The sequence below is a fragment of the Molothrus aeneus genome, chromosome 3 (assembly GCF_037042795.1).
Source record: "Molothrus aeneus isolate 106 chromosome 3, BPBGC_Maene_1.0, whole genome shotgun sequence".
Lineage (NCBI taxonomy): Eukaryota > Metazoa > Chordata > Aves > Passeriformes > Icteridae > Molothrus > Molothrus aeneus.
In genome coordinates this window covers 24,619,678-24,634,467 of record NC_089648.1, presented here as the reverse complement: position 1 = coordinate 24,634,467, position 14,790 = coordinate 24,619,678, and the positions used below count along the sequence as shown (strand labels likewise).

Genomic DNA, 14,790 nt, shown 5'->3' with positions numbered 1-14,790 from the left:
CTATGGCAATGCTGCCAAACATCAAGTGACTGCTTTTCACTTGTTAAAGATGAGCATATGAAGTGATCTAAGGTACCAACCATTTGATGGCCATTACTTCCCCAAAAACTCCCACTTTTAGTATGTACCACCTTTACAGATGACATGTAAGCAAATTGATTTCCAAGGCAGGAATATTCAAACCCTGTGACAGGAGAACCTGCATACAATCACGTGTGTGTATGCACATTTCAGCGTGGACAGGAGAAGTCTGGCATACGAATGCAGTTGTTTACAGTAACACATCCACATCCTGGATGCAAAGCAAAAGACAGACTAAAAGCTGAGATTCTGACTTATCTTCAAGTACAGAAACCACGACAAAGAAGACTGTTACTGGCCAATACAGATCTCTAAAAACACAAGCATCAACACCTAAGCTCTCTTGGTTACAAGAAAGAAACAAAGTTGCATTTCCCCCAAACCCATGAGAAGGGCTATCACAATTAAACCCCCCACGCCTGGACAGACCAGAATACTGTTTCTGCAGCAAGACTCTGCCTCAAGCATTGCCTGTTCTGGAGATTGGCTGCATCTAGCGTACAAGATGACAGTTCACTTCCCTCTTTATCCAGGCTTGTGAAAAGAAACTAGCTTCACAAAAGCTGAGATTTAGTTTCACTATGCAGCATCCTGCTTACCCCTCCCTTCCCAGTAACTTCAAATGCTCTACAAATTGCTTTGTTTTTCCTCAGGGTTCAGAATACCAAAGGCAAGCGAGAGACAAGACATATTGATAGCTATAATGTTCTAAAACTTCATTTTTGACACTAAAAAAAGAGTATTTTTCCTTTCTTAGATTAAATGTTCATTCAATGAACATACCTTGCTTATTCCAAGCCCACTCAATGGGCAGATTCTAACTAACTACTGCTTAATACCAAAAACAGTCAACAAGAATGATTATGTTAAACTATTTTATTTAGTAGCCAGTAGACCCTTGTGGAGCTCTAGTTGTAACTGCTGTTCAGAAAGAGCATGAACCATTGACCAGCCACCCTTTAAAATTACTCCTCAAACAGTTTTCATTTGTCTAGTCATCCTCCCATTGAGACTGTAAATAGGAGTATGCTAAGGGACACCAAAACATCTTGCTAAGGTCAAAATAAAAAAAAAAAATTCTCTAAAGCTCTATCCTCAGCTGAAGACCTAATAATTTGACAGAAGACAGTCAGGTCAGTCAAGCACAACTGACCCCTGGTAAAGTCAGGCAGACTGAAAATAGTCATCTTTTTAAAAAATGTTTTTCTACAGATATATATATATAAACTACTTATTGATAGTGTTATCCAAATAAAGCAGTATTTAACATTTTTATTAAGTGAAATGGAAAGCTTTCTTTATTGTATAACAGCAGGATGCCTGAAACAGTGAACAGGAACCACCTCTTATGGTTCAACAATTTGCAGAATTCAAATGTTCCGAAGCCTAGATACAAGAACTCTGTGCATTAAAAAAAAAACAAAACAAAACAAAACAAAACAACCCAGGTCTCAACATGTGAAACACAGACATCAAACAACTCAGTTTCTGGCTGGTTTTCAAGGTATCTGGCTACAAGACAGTAAACAGCAGAGGTTATAAAAGAGAAAATTTGGTCCTTGTAACAGTATGTAAAATTTATTACAGACATGGATGCCTGAGAAAGAGAAGAGAAAGAAAAGAACAGCAAATGACCAAGAAAACTCAAACATGTTTAATTGTAAAGAACTTCCAGAATTCAGATTGCCTCCATCTTTTCAGACAGCTCGAATTTCTTCCCAATCTTACTGCAAGAGACCTCCAACACTGAACAAATACAGAAACTCCTGGACATAGAATCAGCAGTGCCTGACAAACAACTGCAAACTCTATTCTTTACTAGTGATGACATTACTCATGTTTCACCCAAAATAGTTCAGTCCCTCTGCAGTTCATCAAAACCTAGGCTTGAAACAGGCAGTGGGTAAGATACTCTAACCACACATTAAGTGATGACAAACACCACAGTGGATGAGCTGAGGCAGTCCTCCTACCCCTAAGGAAATCTGCAAATGTGACAAAAAGCACAGAAAAACAGCCTGACTTGCTCAGAAACTTTCTGACAAACTCCTTACCGTGACCTTTGCTATGCAAAGTTTTGGTTTCTGCTGCTTTCTCATGTACCTACAGATATTCTTGTCAGCAAGTGCTGGTATTTAATTAAACTGGAATGACTACTATGAAGGGAGTCATAAAAACATCTGTTGCAGGCTATGCATTTGGGGAAAATCCAAAAGAGGGGATGGACCTTTCTCATTTAGTTATAATAGATGTTTTAATGTCAACATTTAATTCCATGCTCTTTTACTTTAGGACTGCAACATGACTGGTGACACTGCTAACACTGTCACAGTTATGTGACTTCTCTGTAGTCTTCATCAGCAGTAACATTCCAAGTAAATACAGAACTTCCATTCACAAGATAGGTCATCAGGCATCAAAACCACCAGTGTCAAGAACCAATGTTAGTAACTACACAAGAACTTCATTTGAAACACCCCAACATGCAGTCCTACAGTAAGTGAGGCTATGCTGAACTGATAACTGCTGTAACACCACCTCCTGTCATGAGTAGTTTCAAACCCAGCCTTGGCACCAGTAGCTGCTCTCACATCCTCATGCAGCAAGCTGATTCAAGAAGATAAACTAGAAGAAAATTCATCTCAGCAATATGTACCCAACATATGCACATTACCCACCTCTTACCCCAAGATGAGACACAGCCAAGTATCAACACGAGAAGGAAGAGGATCCTGCCCATGGTCAGAAGCAGAAAACTGCAGAAATACAGCAGCACTAACATACTTAGGTAACTATACTATACAAGAACTTCTTCCTTAAAGAAAGTCAGGATTATGAGTGGGTTCCAGAAGCAAATGCCTGAGTGTGTGCAAAGGCCTAGCAAAAACTCTTTTCTGGAATGTATAAACACTGAAAAGTGGTGAAAAAAAACAAAGTATTCTAAGGACTTTTCACCTTTAAAAAGAGGAATACCAGGTACTCACGAACTGGGCAGCACGCAGCAAAAATCTGTTTGGGTAGAGGGTACGAACTCCCCATAATGGGAGACAAAACCAAAGCTGCATTATGTACAGGAAGCGACTCAGCTTCCAAGAAGGTGCTATACCCATTGCTTTTCAACAGCTACAAAAACATAACAGCGGTGCCTGGCTGACAAAGAAGTTGATGTATCTAGTGCCCAGCACTCTCACCAAGGTAGCATAAGATTTAATGACTAGAAACCAACTCAGGAGAAGCTAAGCTTCAAGTGAATTACATGCTAGCTACATGAACTCTCTTGTCTATTAGAATTTTGAAGACACTAGCTTTTGGCAGTTGGACCTAACAAGCTCTATTGCTTTTTTCCCCTCTTAATGTAAAAATTAATCTGGGGTCATATCAGCTCACTCTTACTTTCCTTCTCTGAACAAAGCAGTTCAAAATACATCTTCTCAGTCATCCAAAGACCTTAAAAGAATTTTTTGCTTCTTCAGCAACAGTGACGCAAGTCTACCAATTCCATGACACCTTAAATCCCTAAAGCACTAAGTTTTCCACTGACTGAAGAATTTCTTACACAATTCAGGGTGAATAAACCCAATAACTTGCACAGTTCAGGAACAAGCACTATAGACTAAATCTTCTCTCACTACCCCTAGTCCTTCTCAAGAGTGGATTCAACAGGAGAAAATGAGCCCAAAGAAACCAAACACAAACAAAAATAAGGACAGAAAAAGACTAATAGCAAATCCCCATCTCACTCAGCAGTGTCAGTGGTCAATTTTTACTTGTTGGGTTTTACTCATGCCAGTATCAAAAAGAGTCAGGACACTGCTGCAAGGCAAGCAGAGGTAGCAGCAGGCAGCAGAACTTGGTAATAAAAGGCAGTGCAGTGTATGTGCTGATAAAAATCTTTAAAATGAGGTACAGGCAAATGAACAAAAAACAGATCCCCATGATGAGAGCAAGAAGGAATACTCCTCGATGAATTCTGTGTTCTGCCTACTCAAGTATTCTCTGGATTAGCTGAAGTTATCAGTGAATTTATGCAGTAAGTTTTTCAGAAAGCACTGCAGTTTTCTTCCATACTAAGAACACTACTTTTCATGTCCTCTCCTCACTTATTTCAGTTTCTCCCTTGCAGTAACAGCATCAGACTTCAACTCAGGGAAAGGAAAGGATCAACACTGACTGGAAAAACACCAACTTAAACAAATGAACTGTGCAGGAGAAAGGCTGCTCATAGGTAGGCCTGGTTCACCAGTTATTGTACTAATAGTAGCTTAAGATGGCAGCTACTAAAAATAAAATAAATAGCAGAAAAGGATGATGGAGTTTCCAATACAGTGTTCTAGGACCATTAATTGACGTTAGGACAGTGCGACAAGCACCATCTGAAAACTCATGACAGATCTAAGTTCTCACATGTGCTTTGTATGCAAGAGCTTGTTTTAATCAGTGCTTCAATAAGCAAATAAACAAGACCTTTGGAAGAAGGGACAATAGGGAGAGACCTATTAACACGTTTTCCACATTAGCTTCCTGCTCTTTGTCAAACTCAACAACATAATCAGGTTTCAAGTCTCAACAAACCTTAAGACACAGACACCTTTCCAAAAAATTTGCTACTTCAGTTAATGACATTGCTACCCCAAGTTTTTGTTTATACAAAAGACATCTGAATTTGCTAAGCCTGAACAAAACAGAACAGTGAAAAAAGATGAATTACAGCAGTAACTGAGCCCTACATTCCCTCTCTACATATGCAGAAATACAGAAAACTTCAGACTGAAAATAGTGTGGTTGTTAAATACATTTGTGAATAAATGCTATTTTTTCAAGGAATTGTTTTTTCCAAATATGAATTAATAAAGTACAATTGCAGAGTACCTTCCATAGTGACCTTTTTCTAACCATGCTAAATTCTGTTTCCTGCCATTGGCAACAGCAGCACACAAGCTAATTTCAGGAATGCTGAACTATACTGGAATTGTATTTATTCCCTTCTGACTCCAGAAGTACCGCACTTCACATTTCACTTCAGGTTAAAAATCATGAGAAACTGTTTCAACTGTTTGTAACCTTATCCCCTTCCCTCCACAAGTCAGATATGCTAAGTTGACAGCATTCCTTTTTTCTTTAAATTAAAATAATACTGTAACAATAGTCAAAATCACAAAATAAGCTGTTTTGTTTAACAACAGCTACAATACTTGAGTTCATTAAATATTTTAGAGAAGTTCTCTGGCCTAGAAATCCTTGTGTTTGGTATGTTCTAGTTAAGAAATTGAGATATCATCCAATTTGATTTAATGTTACAAAGTAGCTATTGATCTTCAACAACCCTTAACCTCCATTATTTTCACACTCAAATACTGTAAGAAGACATAATAGTACAGACATGGCTCAGCATAAGACACACTAAAGGCCAAACAAAAGCAAAATAAATTTATTGTTTACTATGATATAAAAGCAGGATATGAAAGACCGCTGGCACTACAGCAGAGTCCTAACTATCCTTTCCTTCCACATCACAAGCCTAATTAATTTCTCAATTTTAAAACATAGGAAAATGCTAAACTATCACTTGTACCACTTATGGAAAAACAGATGAGCTCTTAAGGCCTGACTGCAGAGGAGGCTATTTAACTCTAGCAAACACTGTGAAACATCTCTTTCCAATGTAATCACCCACAAAAGTAGTATGCTTGTCTTTTCCCTGATCCCACAAATTGCTTGTAAGAGACAGACACACTGAACTGCTTCCAGTTTCTTTACACTGCAAGAAATGCACAGAATCTAAAAGAGGGCTGGCTGGAAAACCTCACACAAAGCAAACAACTCCTATTATGAATGCATTTTTTTAAGCTACTGAATGCTTATGAACTGGAGGTTATCTTTTGAACAGCAGTTTGAATTGCAGTGCACTTACAGAGGATTTACAGAACAGGTTTCACACTCCCCTCTTCCTCCCAGCTCTAGCTATTGTTTTCACAACATTGCTTTCATCTTGTTTATGTATAAAACATCCATTATTTGAAGTCTTGTGCACAACCTGTTACTTGTTTAGATAACTGCTCCTCAGAGTAACATAATCAGACACAACCTAGACTTTGGATGAGTCCAATAAGTTCATCCATCAGGGTAAGCAATCAGCAAAGAAAAGAGCAGAAAAGACATTATCTCAGAGAAAAGGAAAAGTGAAACAAAAAAACTCTTGCTGTAATATGTCTCCTGGAAAAGTGATAAAGGCACAGAAAACACAACAAGCTAACAAATGGATAAACATCCCATCTGAGGAGTCCATTTGATACATGTACAGGCAGCAGTCCCACAATTACTGAATAACACTCATTGAGTGTAAATCCCACCTGTAATTAGACATTGTTAATGACCTCCTTAGAGGCGTCACTTCAGTTCCTGCTGACAACACCCAAAGTGAGGCATTTGTGAGCCTTAACAGCCTGTACTGTGCTCTGGAGCTCTCTTGAGCTACATGGAGCTGCTTTACTTTCCAAGGTGAGGGACTGAACACTACCTGGGGGAGTCAATGGACTACCTCTGCTAGATCTGAATTCAAGTTCTACAACAGCTGAAATAAAAAAAGAACTTAATGTTTCCTTTGAACATGAACACTCAAAAAAAAAGTACCCTTTTACTAAAAAGCCAGCTATAAGCAATTTCTATCAAATGTTCCAGAGAACCAAGCTTCATGTCAGACATGAGAAACCAGTGCCTGCAACTACTATCATATCTGAAGAGAGATCTTATGCACAAGCTGGTATGCAGAGTACCTTTTGACCAGGATAAGATTTTCCTGTTGGGAACCAGAACAAGTAGTACAGACACATTTTACTACTACACTAGGTAAAGAGAGCAGGAGAAGAAAGGACACAGAAAAAACCCTGAGTAATATCTGTGCTACATTCCCCTTTCATATCTTTACAGCTCTCTGAAGGCAGTGCTTTGAGTACAGACCCACTTCAACAGAAGCAAAAGGAACAATTTCTTCAGTTTATACACTGAAGAGAGAACTCTCAAAACAGCCCACAGTGTGCCACATGTTTCAGTACAGTACTTCTCATCTGAAAAGTTTCAAAGCACATGACAGTTTCAGCAGTTTTTCAAGGTCACAAGGGCAATCACAAACACAAGTCCCTGCCCCCTCCAACTGCTAATCCACCACCGCCTAAATCCAGTCTAGCTGTACTCCAGAGACTTATGCAATGTGAAAACCCTCATTCACTTCCCTCCTAGAATCATGGTCCAAAACTACTGTATGTGGCACCATATATACAGCTGCAATATACAAAGGCACCTGTACACCTGTTGACATTTATTTGGATGTGGTTTAACAAGCATGTTGAAGATGCTGAAGAATTTTATCTAATTTATGAAGATTTTCAGCTTCCCTTAAGAAGCTGACATGAAGAACACAATTTCCTACTTCTAGATATGTTCTCCAAAATGTTGAGGGGAATATACTTTTTAACTCTTTTGGAAGAAACTTCAAACAGTGGTAATTATTTTTTCAAAAAACATACAACCAACCACACACACAAACAGTAAAACAAGAAATAACATCAGTGGAAAATAAAATAAAACGCCAAGCCAAGCTACAGTGTGTGTTGTCTGTGTCCCCACAGTTTCACTGAAACACAACTCAAAAGTTCACACAAGGGTAAATATTTCACAAATAATCAGGTCCTATGAATTTTGTGAAATAAACAGTCACATCAAGGAGAAACATCCAAACTAGTGCCCCTTGAGGACAAGTGCAGCAGAAGCTCAGCTGTGTTACCAAAGCCATCATCCCATACAGGATAAACAAATGTGCCCCAAACAAATGAGAATACTTACAGAACTCACAGTACCGTACCTATACCCAACCACAAGACACAAAGCCACAGGAAGTCAGGCTTCAGAACTTGCTGCTCACACAGATAGTTTCATTCTTGATTAACTGAAGAAAAACCATGAAACAACTACTCTCCAGAATTTGTTGTAATTTTAACACCAGTCTTTTTCACACAAGATTTTAAAATTAGGGACAATAACTTGTGAACAGATATTTAGTTACCAGTCACGACAAACAAGCAATCCTTAGATAGCAGCAGCACAGTTTCTGCAGGCCTGGCAACACTTAGGAAGCAGCAGAGGGGAGAACCCACTCCCCCTGCATAGCTCAGCACCCTCTGCAGTGCTCTAACGTGCTTTTTAGTGGCCACAGCCGTACTGACATGTCAGTTTGAATTAGGAGCATGCTTTTGAAGTAAATCTGTCACCCACTTCCTGTATTTTAGTTCACATCTCATAGAAGTTTCTGAACAAATGATCTGAACATCTCCAAGACTGACCTACATCAAAACTCTGGGAAAGCTTGGAACAGACTCAGTCCATAGAGCCAGACTACAATTAGTCTGAAATAAACCCCACAAAGTGCACACACTGGGGACACTGAGTCTACCTTACAGCTCCACTCCACAACCTTCTCCAGCTGCAGCACTGCTTGCTAATGTAAATATAATCAATGTGACAGGTACTGTCCATTCATGTATGAGAGCCTCAAGCAGCAGGAAGTAAACCCACAGGTTTAAGCTGCCAACATGCACCTTAAAAGCCCTAGAAAGGAGGCCTGTACAGGCTGCTCCTTTTCCTGGAGTAATGACAGCAGCAGTGTACCGCCACTCATCCACTTTTGTTTCCACCCCTTTACAGGTCAGGAGTTTCAAAAGCTAGTGGGATACTCTAGAAAAGTTTTCTGAATAAAGAAAAAAATAGCCCACCAAAGATCGACATACTTCATGCATCACCTACGATTACTGTTTGAAAAGACAACTCAATCAGTGGTTCCATTGGAGGTGGTGACAGCAAAGGAAGAGCAGCATGTACTCAATAATGCTTTTTATGACTTGCATATCAACTGAACCAACAAAGCCACCCAGAACAGAGGGTTTTTTTTTTTAATAAGCTGACCACTATAACATTCATTATTCCACTTGAATCAAAACATCATTTCTTTACAAATAGTTCCATCACTGAGATGTTCTTTCCTGTTACCAATTTTTTTCTATAAAATTTTAAATAGAAGATCATGAGTTTCAAACATATACCTGCCTTCAGCAGGACCAACAAGCTGGTGAGACCAGACCAAAGCAGTACTGCATGAAAAACTTCCAATAACATGTTACCTCCTCTGCTCAACAAATCCTTACCATCTTTACTTCATTACCTCCTTGATAAAAACAATTCATTCATATGCTAACAATGCAGAGCCATGTTTGCTCTACATTCAGTAAAGGTTAAGTTCCTATACTGGGGTGCAGACACAAAAGTAGGATTATTGAAGATGACATTTTCTGTTAACACATTAATCCCATGAAAACTGAAAGAACTAATGACACTTTCCTTTGTGATTTAACTGGAAGTTTGTGGTTCTTGACATGTCATTACCATACTCACTTAAAAGCCATTTTAAATTCTCCAGCAGCCCAGTTTGAAACATCCTTAAGCTATGTTTTTCTGATCTGTTTCGTGTTAACTCTTGTGAAAACAGACTTAAGCACCTAGTTGCATTATTTGTTTGAAAGAAAACTGAATGAAAACTCAACTCATCCTATCAAAGATGAAGAGAATCTATGCCAGGAGATAGTAATGTAGTGACATCATAAAATGAAACATTGAAGTAATGTTAATGAGAAACTAATGGTGCACAGGGAGGAAAAGAATTGTGGGTAACATTTTCATAGCAGAACAAAAATACCTGGGCCTGAGTAATTTCCTTCAAAATTATAAGAAAGGCTGCTGTCTGCTGAGACACCTAATTTCCCCTTTTGGCATCATTCTCTACATGAAAATATCTCTGTGCTTTCCCTCCCAACACAGGGTTTTCCAAGAGCCAGAAGACTAATTTAACCTACACTCACTGGCAACCCTTATGTCTCAACATGCCAATAATGTCTCAAGAAACTGAGATGAGTTGAACTGCTCATCTCTAGAAACTAGAGATGAGCTACCCCAGCTCAGTAATTTCTTACCATCTCATGAAGATTTTCAGACCAGTTTTCTTCTGGAGTGACACTCATAAATTCTTCCAAATATTTATCTGACTTTATCATATGATACAAATATAAATTTGTACAACACTTGAGCAAATGATAAGCAGTTTGAACAAAGTTTCCCACACTAGACATCTGTCTAAGGCTGAAAAACATCCAAACAGCTAAGGAGTTTGCAAAGTTGTCTGTTAAGTAAAAGCAGTACTGAATCTTTCTGGAAACTCTGCATCTTTGTTCTTACATCAGGGATCATCTTTCAGTTTCTCCTTTCTCAGCTTCTCTAGTCAGAGGTCATTCTATTTGGGTACTTTGTTTTTTATTAAGAAGCTGCAATTACTGGTCCAGATTTTGACATTAAATTCCCTGAACATTTTATGTATACATGATATGCTGGAGGTTGGGGCTAAACCTGACTCCTGTAAGACGCATAAAACATTTATGCTGCCTTCACACTGCTAACAGACAGTGAGAAAGAAGTTACAATTCACACTCTGTACAGCTGTAAGTCAAATCATGAAGACCATCAAGCATAAACTAAAGCACAGAATTTAAAAAGTAATACACAGGGAAGGAACCAAGACAGCAAAGTTTTTATTTCAACTGTTTTCCAAAGAAATTACCACTGCTCTCCTCCAATTTACTGAGAAGAACAATACTCAGATTGAATCACTTCAGTTACTAAAAGGCCCAAGATCTGAAGAAAGCTCCTTTTTTACAGGGCAGGGAAGTGCGGCACTGAATTCAGAGAGATAGTGGACAGGTGACAAGAACTAAAAAAACAAACTCCTAACAAAATAGAGCATATTTGATTAAGGTAGTGGGCAGAAAGAATCAATACTAGGAAGAAAAACAAACATCTACGGACACAAAGATATGCATGGCCTGTCACAGTAAACACTCTCCACAGTTGAAACAGAGTCTGGAGCTTGGATTCTTTCACCAAGGCTTTCCCATTCACTTGGAAGAGACCACACTTGTAAAAACCAATGGTTAGCTAATAATCTTCCAGTGCTGACTGGAAAAGAACAGCCATTTCCCACTTTCTAAGCTACAGCAGTAAACCTATATGGCAGATTTAAGCATTCTTATTGGACTGATGATGCAAGGCACTACCAAATGATCGATTTTCATTTTCAGTGGTTTTTTTTGAAAAGAAACCAAAAAAAAAAATCAACAACCCAAGACCAAACCAAGCAACAGAAACCACACTGACAAGCCAAGCTCACCCCTGCCCTGCCGAACACTGCAGCAGCACTCAGTAAGATGTGCTGCAGCCTGCTCCATTTAAGGAGGACATTCAATACTCACTGAACACTGTTCTGTGCACATCCCCATCCCTTGCAGTCTAAATAAGCCCTGCTCCAAAGAGTAATACAAATACTTCATAAACACAGATTTTCACATCTACTACTAAGAGCAGACTTTAGTGCCTTTCCCTTTTGTAATACAGAAGCAACACCTTAATGTAAGAAATACTCTCTACTCTCCATTGGACCCCTGAGAGCAGTAGTTTTTGACAGTGAGCACGTGAAACTATTGTTCAACACACACATGTCACAGGCTTGAATTTCAATTGTAATAGGTTTTTATTTCTTGAGACAAGTTTACTAAATCAGAAGCACACCTAAGTGATTATCACTGGAAAAGTTTAAGAGAGCAGTGCACACCAGAGACAAGAAGAGAACTGGATTGTCCAGGATAACTACAAGACTACTCATTTCTTTCTCTTGTTCCTTACATCACTGACTGATCACCTCATGGCTACCACTATAAAAGAAAAATGGGTTCTCTATGCAGCCCTCTCCATACTACATTAATTACATTTCCCTCATCCTGCTGTTGTGTGCCTTAATTAAATCACTGCCCTATGTAAGAGCCTCCTCTAAAGCTCTGCAGAACAAGAGATGAGGGCCTATGCAAATAAATAGAATCTACTATCCCAAACTTCAGAACATAGGATACACACATAATTAGTCCTCATTTCCAACTGATCCAAGCAGCTTTCCATTCTAAATGGATTGTCTCTTAACAAATCTCTGACCCTCAAGTGTTGATGCACTCTATCAAACACAAGTCCAGTACAGAAGATTTCATACACTCTGGATATGCAAACTCATAGTTAAGTGTTAAGGTACAGAAAATGCATGTAATAAACACATATAATGGATGTACTGGAGCCCGAGCCCACACATACACACGGGAGCTTGTCTACACCACATTAAGTGCTTTTAGTTAGCTGCTGACCTGTCAACATCATGATGAGTGCTAGTTTCAGCAGAAGTTTACCTTTAAAGTTAATGGTCAATTTATCCAGTGAAACAAACAGAACAAAATAAACAAACAAAAAAAGCACTTTACCAGAAACCCCTTGACTGTACTGTAACCTCCTTTAATCCAGTAATATTAATAACAGTACTAAATTGACTCATCATCTTTATTCACTTTTTTCATTTTCACCAGGTGTCATAACTATAAAATACTTCTCTCCATATATAAGCAGCACAGAATCTCCACAGCCTCCAACCTGTACAGGACCCTGGAGCCAGTTCACCATCCCTCCCCCACACCATTTCAACTTTTCACAGCCTCAGCCAAAAACGCCTGCCTCCTCTCTCTATGCACAGACTAACTAACTCAGCAATACGAAAACTCCAGTTTCCCTTTTGCACAAATACCATTCCCCTGATACACACATGTATACATATCCTAACATAATCTTCACCCTGTGTGCAAATTTATCCTTCCCCCCATTTTCAACCATATCCAAACATCCACCCAAGCCCCCTCACTTTCCTGGAGTCCACAGTCATCCTCGAAAATTTACCTACAGGAAGACAGCATTGATGATTTAATAGACAGAAATTCAGAGTGCCTGATGCCTGTCAAAAACATATATTACTATAGTTCTACAGCTCCCTAGCACATGCACAGACTTTACTCCAAAAAGTACTATCATGATCCCAACACTGGGCATTTGCTACACGTTTCCCCATTTGTATTCCATGAGCCAAACAAAAAATAACCAGCCTTTCCTTTCATTTAATTACAGGTGAAACATCAACTCACGTTTCCTCTCAAGTTTCCAGGACACAGACCACGTTGCTTTCTGCTCTAGCCCATCTCCACACAACAGACAGAGAACTTTCCCAGCTGGTGACAGCCAGGCATCTCTCTCAGCTCCCAGTGTGAGCAGCAGACAAACTAAAGCACAGCAGTAGGAACACGCATGACTTGCTGTCCACATACCAGCTCATATTACACACGAAGGTCTCGCACATTAAGTCTAACCACAGTGGCCACGAAACAAAACAAGTCCAGAACCTTGTAGCAACCTGTTACCACTGTGTCTGTAACTTGTACACAGGCTTCCCTAACACCCAAAGCCTCCCTCCTCCATAGTCTTTAGACGCCTTTCAACTTACCACCTTACTTCTCGCAACACACAGAAGCCTGTTTACCTATTACTCCTAAATTCACAGGCCTTCCTGTACCACCACTCCCAAACACGTGTGCTTTCACCCACCACCTGCATCCCCACGGTATAAACACATCCCTCAACCTACCGCAGCACACAAAATGAGATAGGTACAGATTTTATTAGCTGCCTCCAACTAAATTCATCAAAATGACGCCCTCCTTCCGAGAGAGATATTATTGGAAATTATGGTAAAAGTATATCCACTGGGTTGGCAGAGCCAGCAAGCTCCAAACTACGAGTAAGAACTGTTTTCAAATCCTTTCGCCTAAAGGCTCCCAGGCACTGCCCATCTGCCCGTGATTCCATCCCCAGCTCGTCACGAGCACCCAGCCCTCACAGCAGCTTATCCCCCGGCACCGGGGCCGTGCCGGCCGCTGCCCCCTGCCCGCCCCGCCCGCCCCGTCGGTATCACGGGCCCGGCCCGGCCCGGCGCTCCCCAGGGCCCGGCCCGTGCACGTGCGCGAGCCCGGCCCGCCGGCCGCCCCCCGCTCGGCTCCGGCCGCAGCCGCCGGCAAACTCCGGACCCCTCCGGCGCCTTACCCGGTGCCACCCCCGCGAGGCCGGGCCTGCCGGCTCCCCGGCCCCGGGGCCGTGCGGGGCCTGGGCCGTGTCAGCGCGGCCCCGGCCCTCCCTTCTCCCGCGGCGGGAGGAAAAGGCGGCCGGGCCTCGCGGCGCCCGCTCGCTCCCCGGGGGCGCACCCGCCGCACGCCGTGTTCGCTGCCTCCCCCGGCGCCGTGGCCCCAGCCCCGGCCCCGGCCCGGCCGCTCAGCCCCGGCCGCCCTCTCTACCTGTGTGCCCCGCGTTCCCCGGCGCCCGGCGGCGCTGCGGGGCCCGGCGCGGGTGCGGGCGGTGCTGGCTCGGGCTCAGGTGCGCGCCGCCCCGCGCTGGCCGCCGCCGGCCGCCGCCGCCGCCCGGTCGCGCACTCGGAGCGCCGCCAGCAGCGCGGACATGTTGGAGCCGCCGTCCCCCGGCCCGCGTCACCGCGCTCGGGAGAGCTGGGCGGGGCCAGGCTCACCCCGCCCGCCCCATCCCGCCGCCCATTGGCCGCCGACCCCGTCGGCACAGCCCTTCCTCGCTGTCATTGGTAGATGCGGGCGCCGCTCACACCCAGGCCCCGCCCAAAAGCTTTTCTCTGATTGGGTCTTCCTCGCCTGCTTTGGTAACTATTGGCTGCAGCTCTCGTCAGTCAAGACG

At 41.8% G+C, this 14,790-nt stretch overlaps 1 protein-coding gene across 2 annotated transcripts in view; it reads right to left on the bottom strand.

Moving 5' to 3' along the window:
- Positions 1-14,469, bottom strand: part of PPM1B (protein phosphatase, Mg2+/Mn2+ dependent 1B) — a 61,574-nt gene extending 47,105 nt beyond the window's left edge. For both annotated transcript variants that reach the window (XM_066546503.1, XM_066546502.1), the window contains exon 1: positions 14,385-14,469. The gene's annotated coding sequence lies outside the window, so the exon portion shown is untranslated. The remainder of the gene's footprint in view (positions 1-14,384) is intronic.
- Between the last annotated feature and the right edge of the window lie 321 nt (positions 14,470-14,790).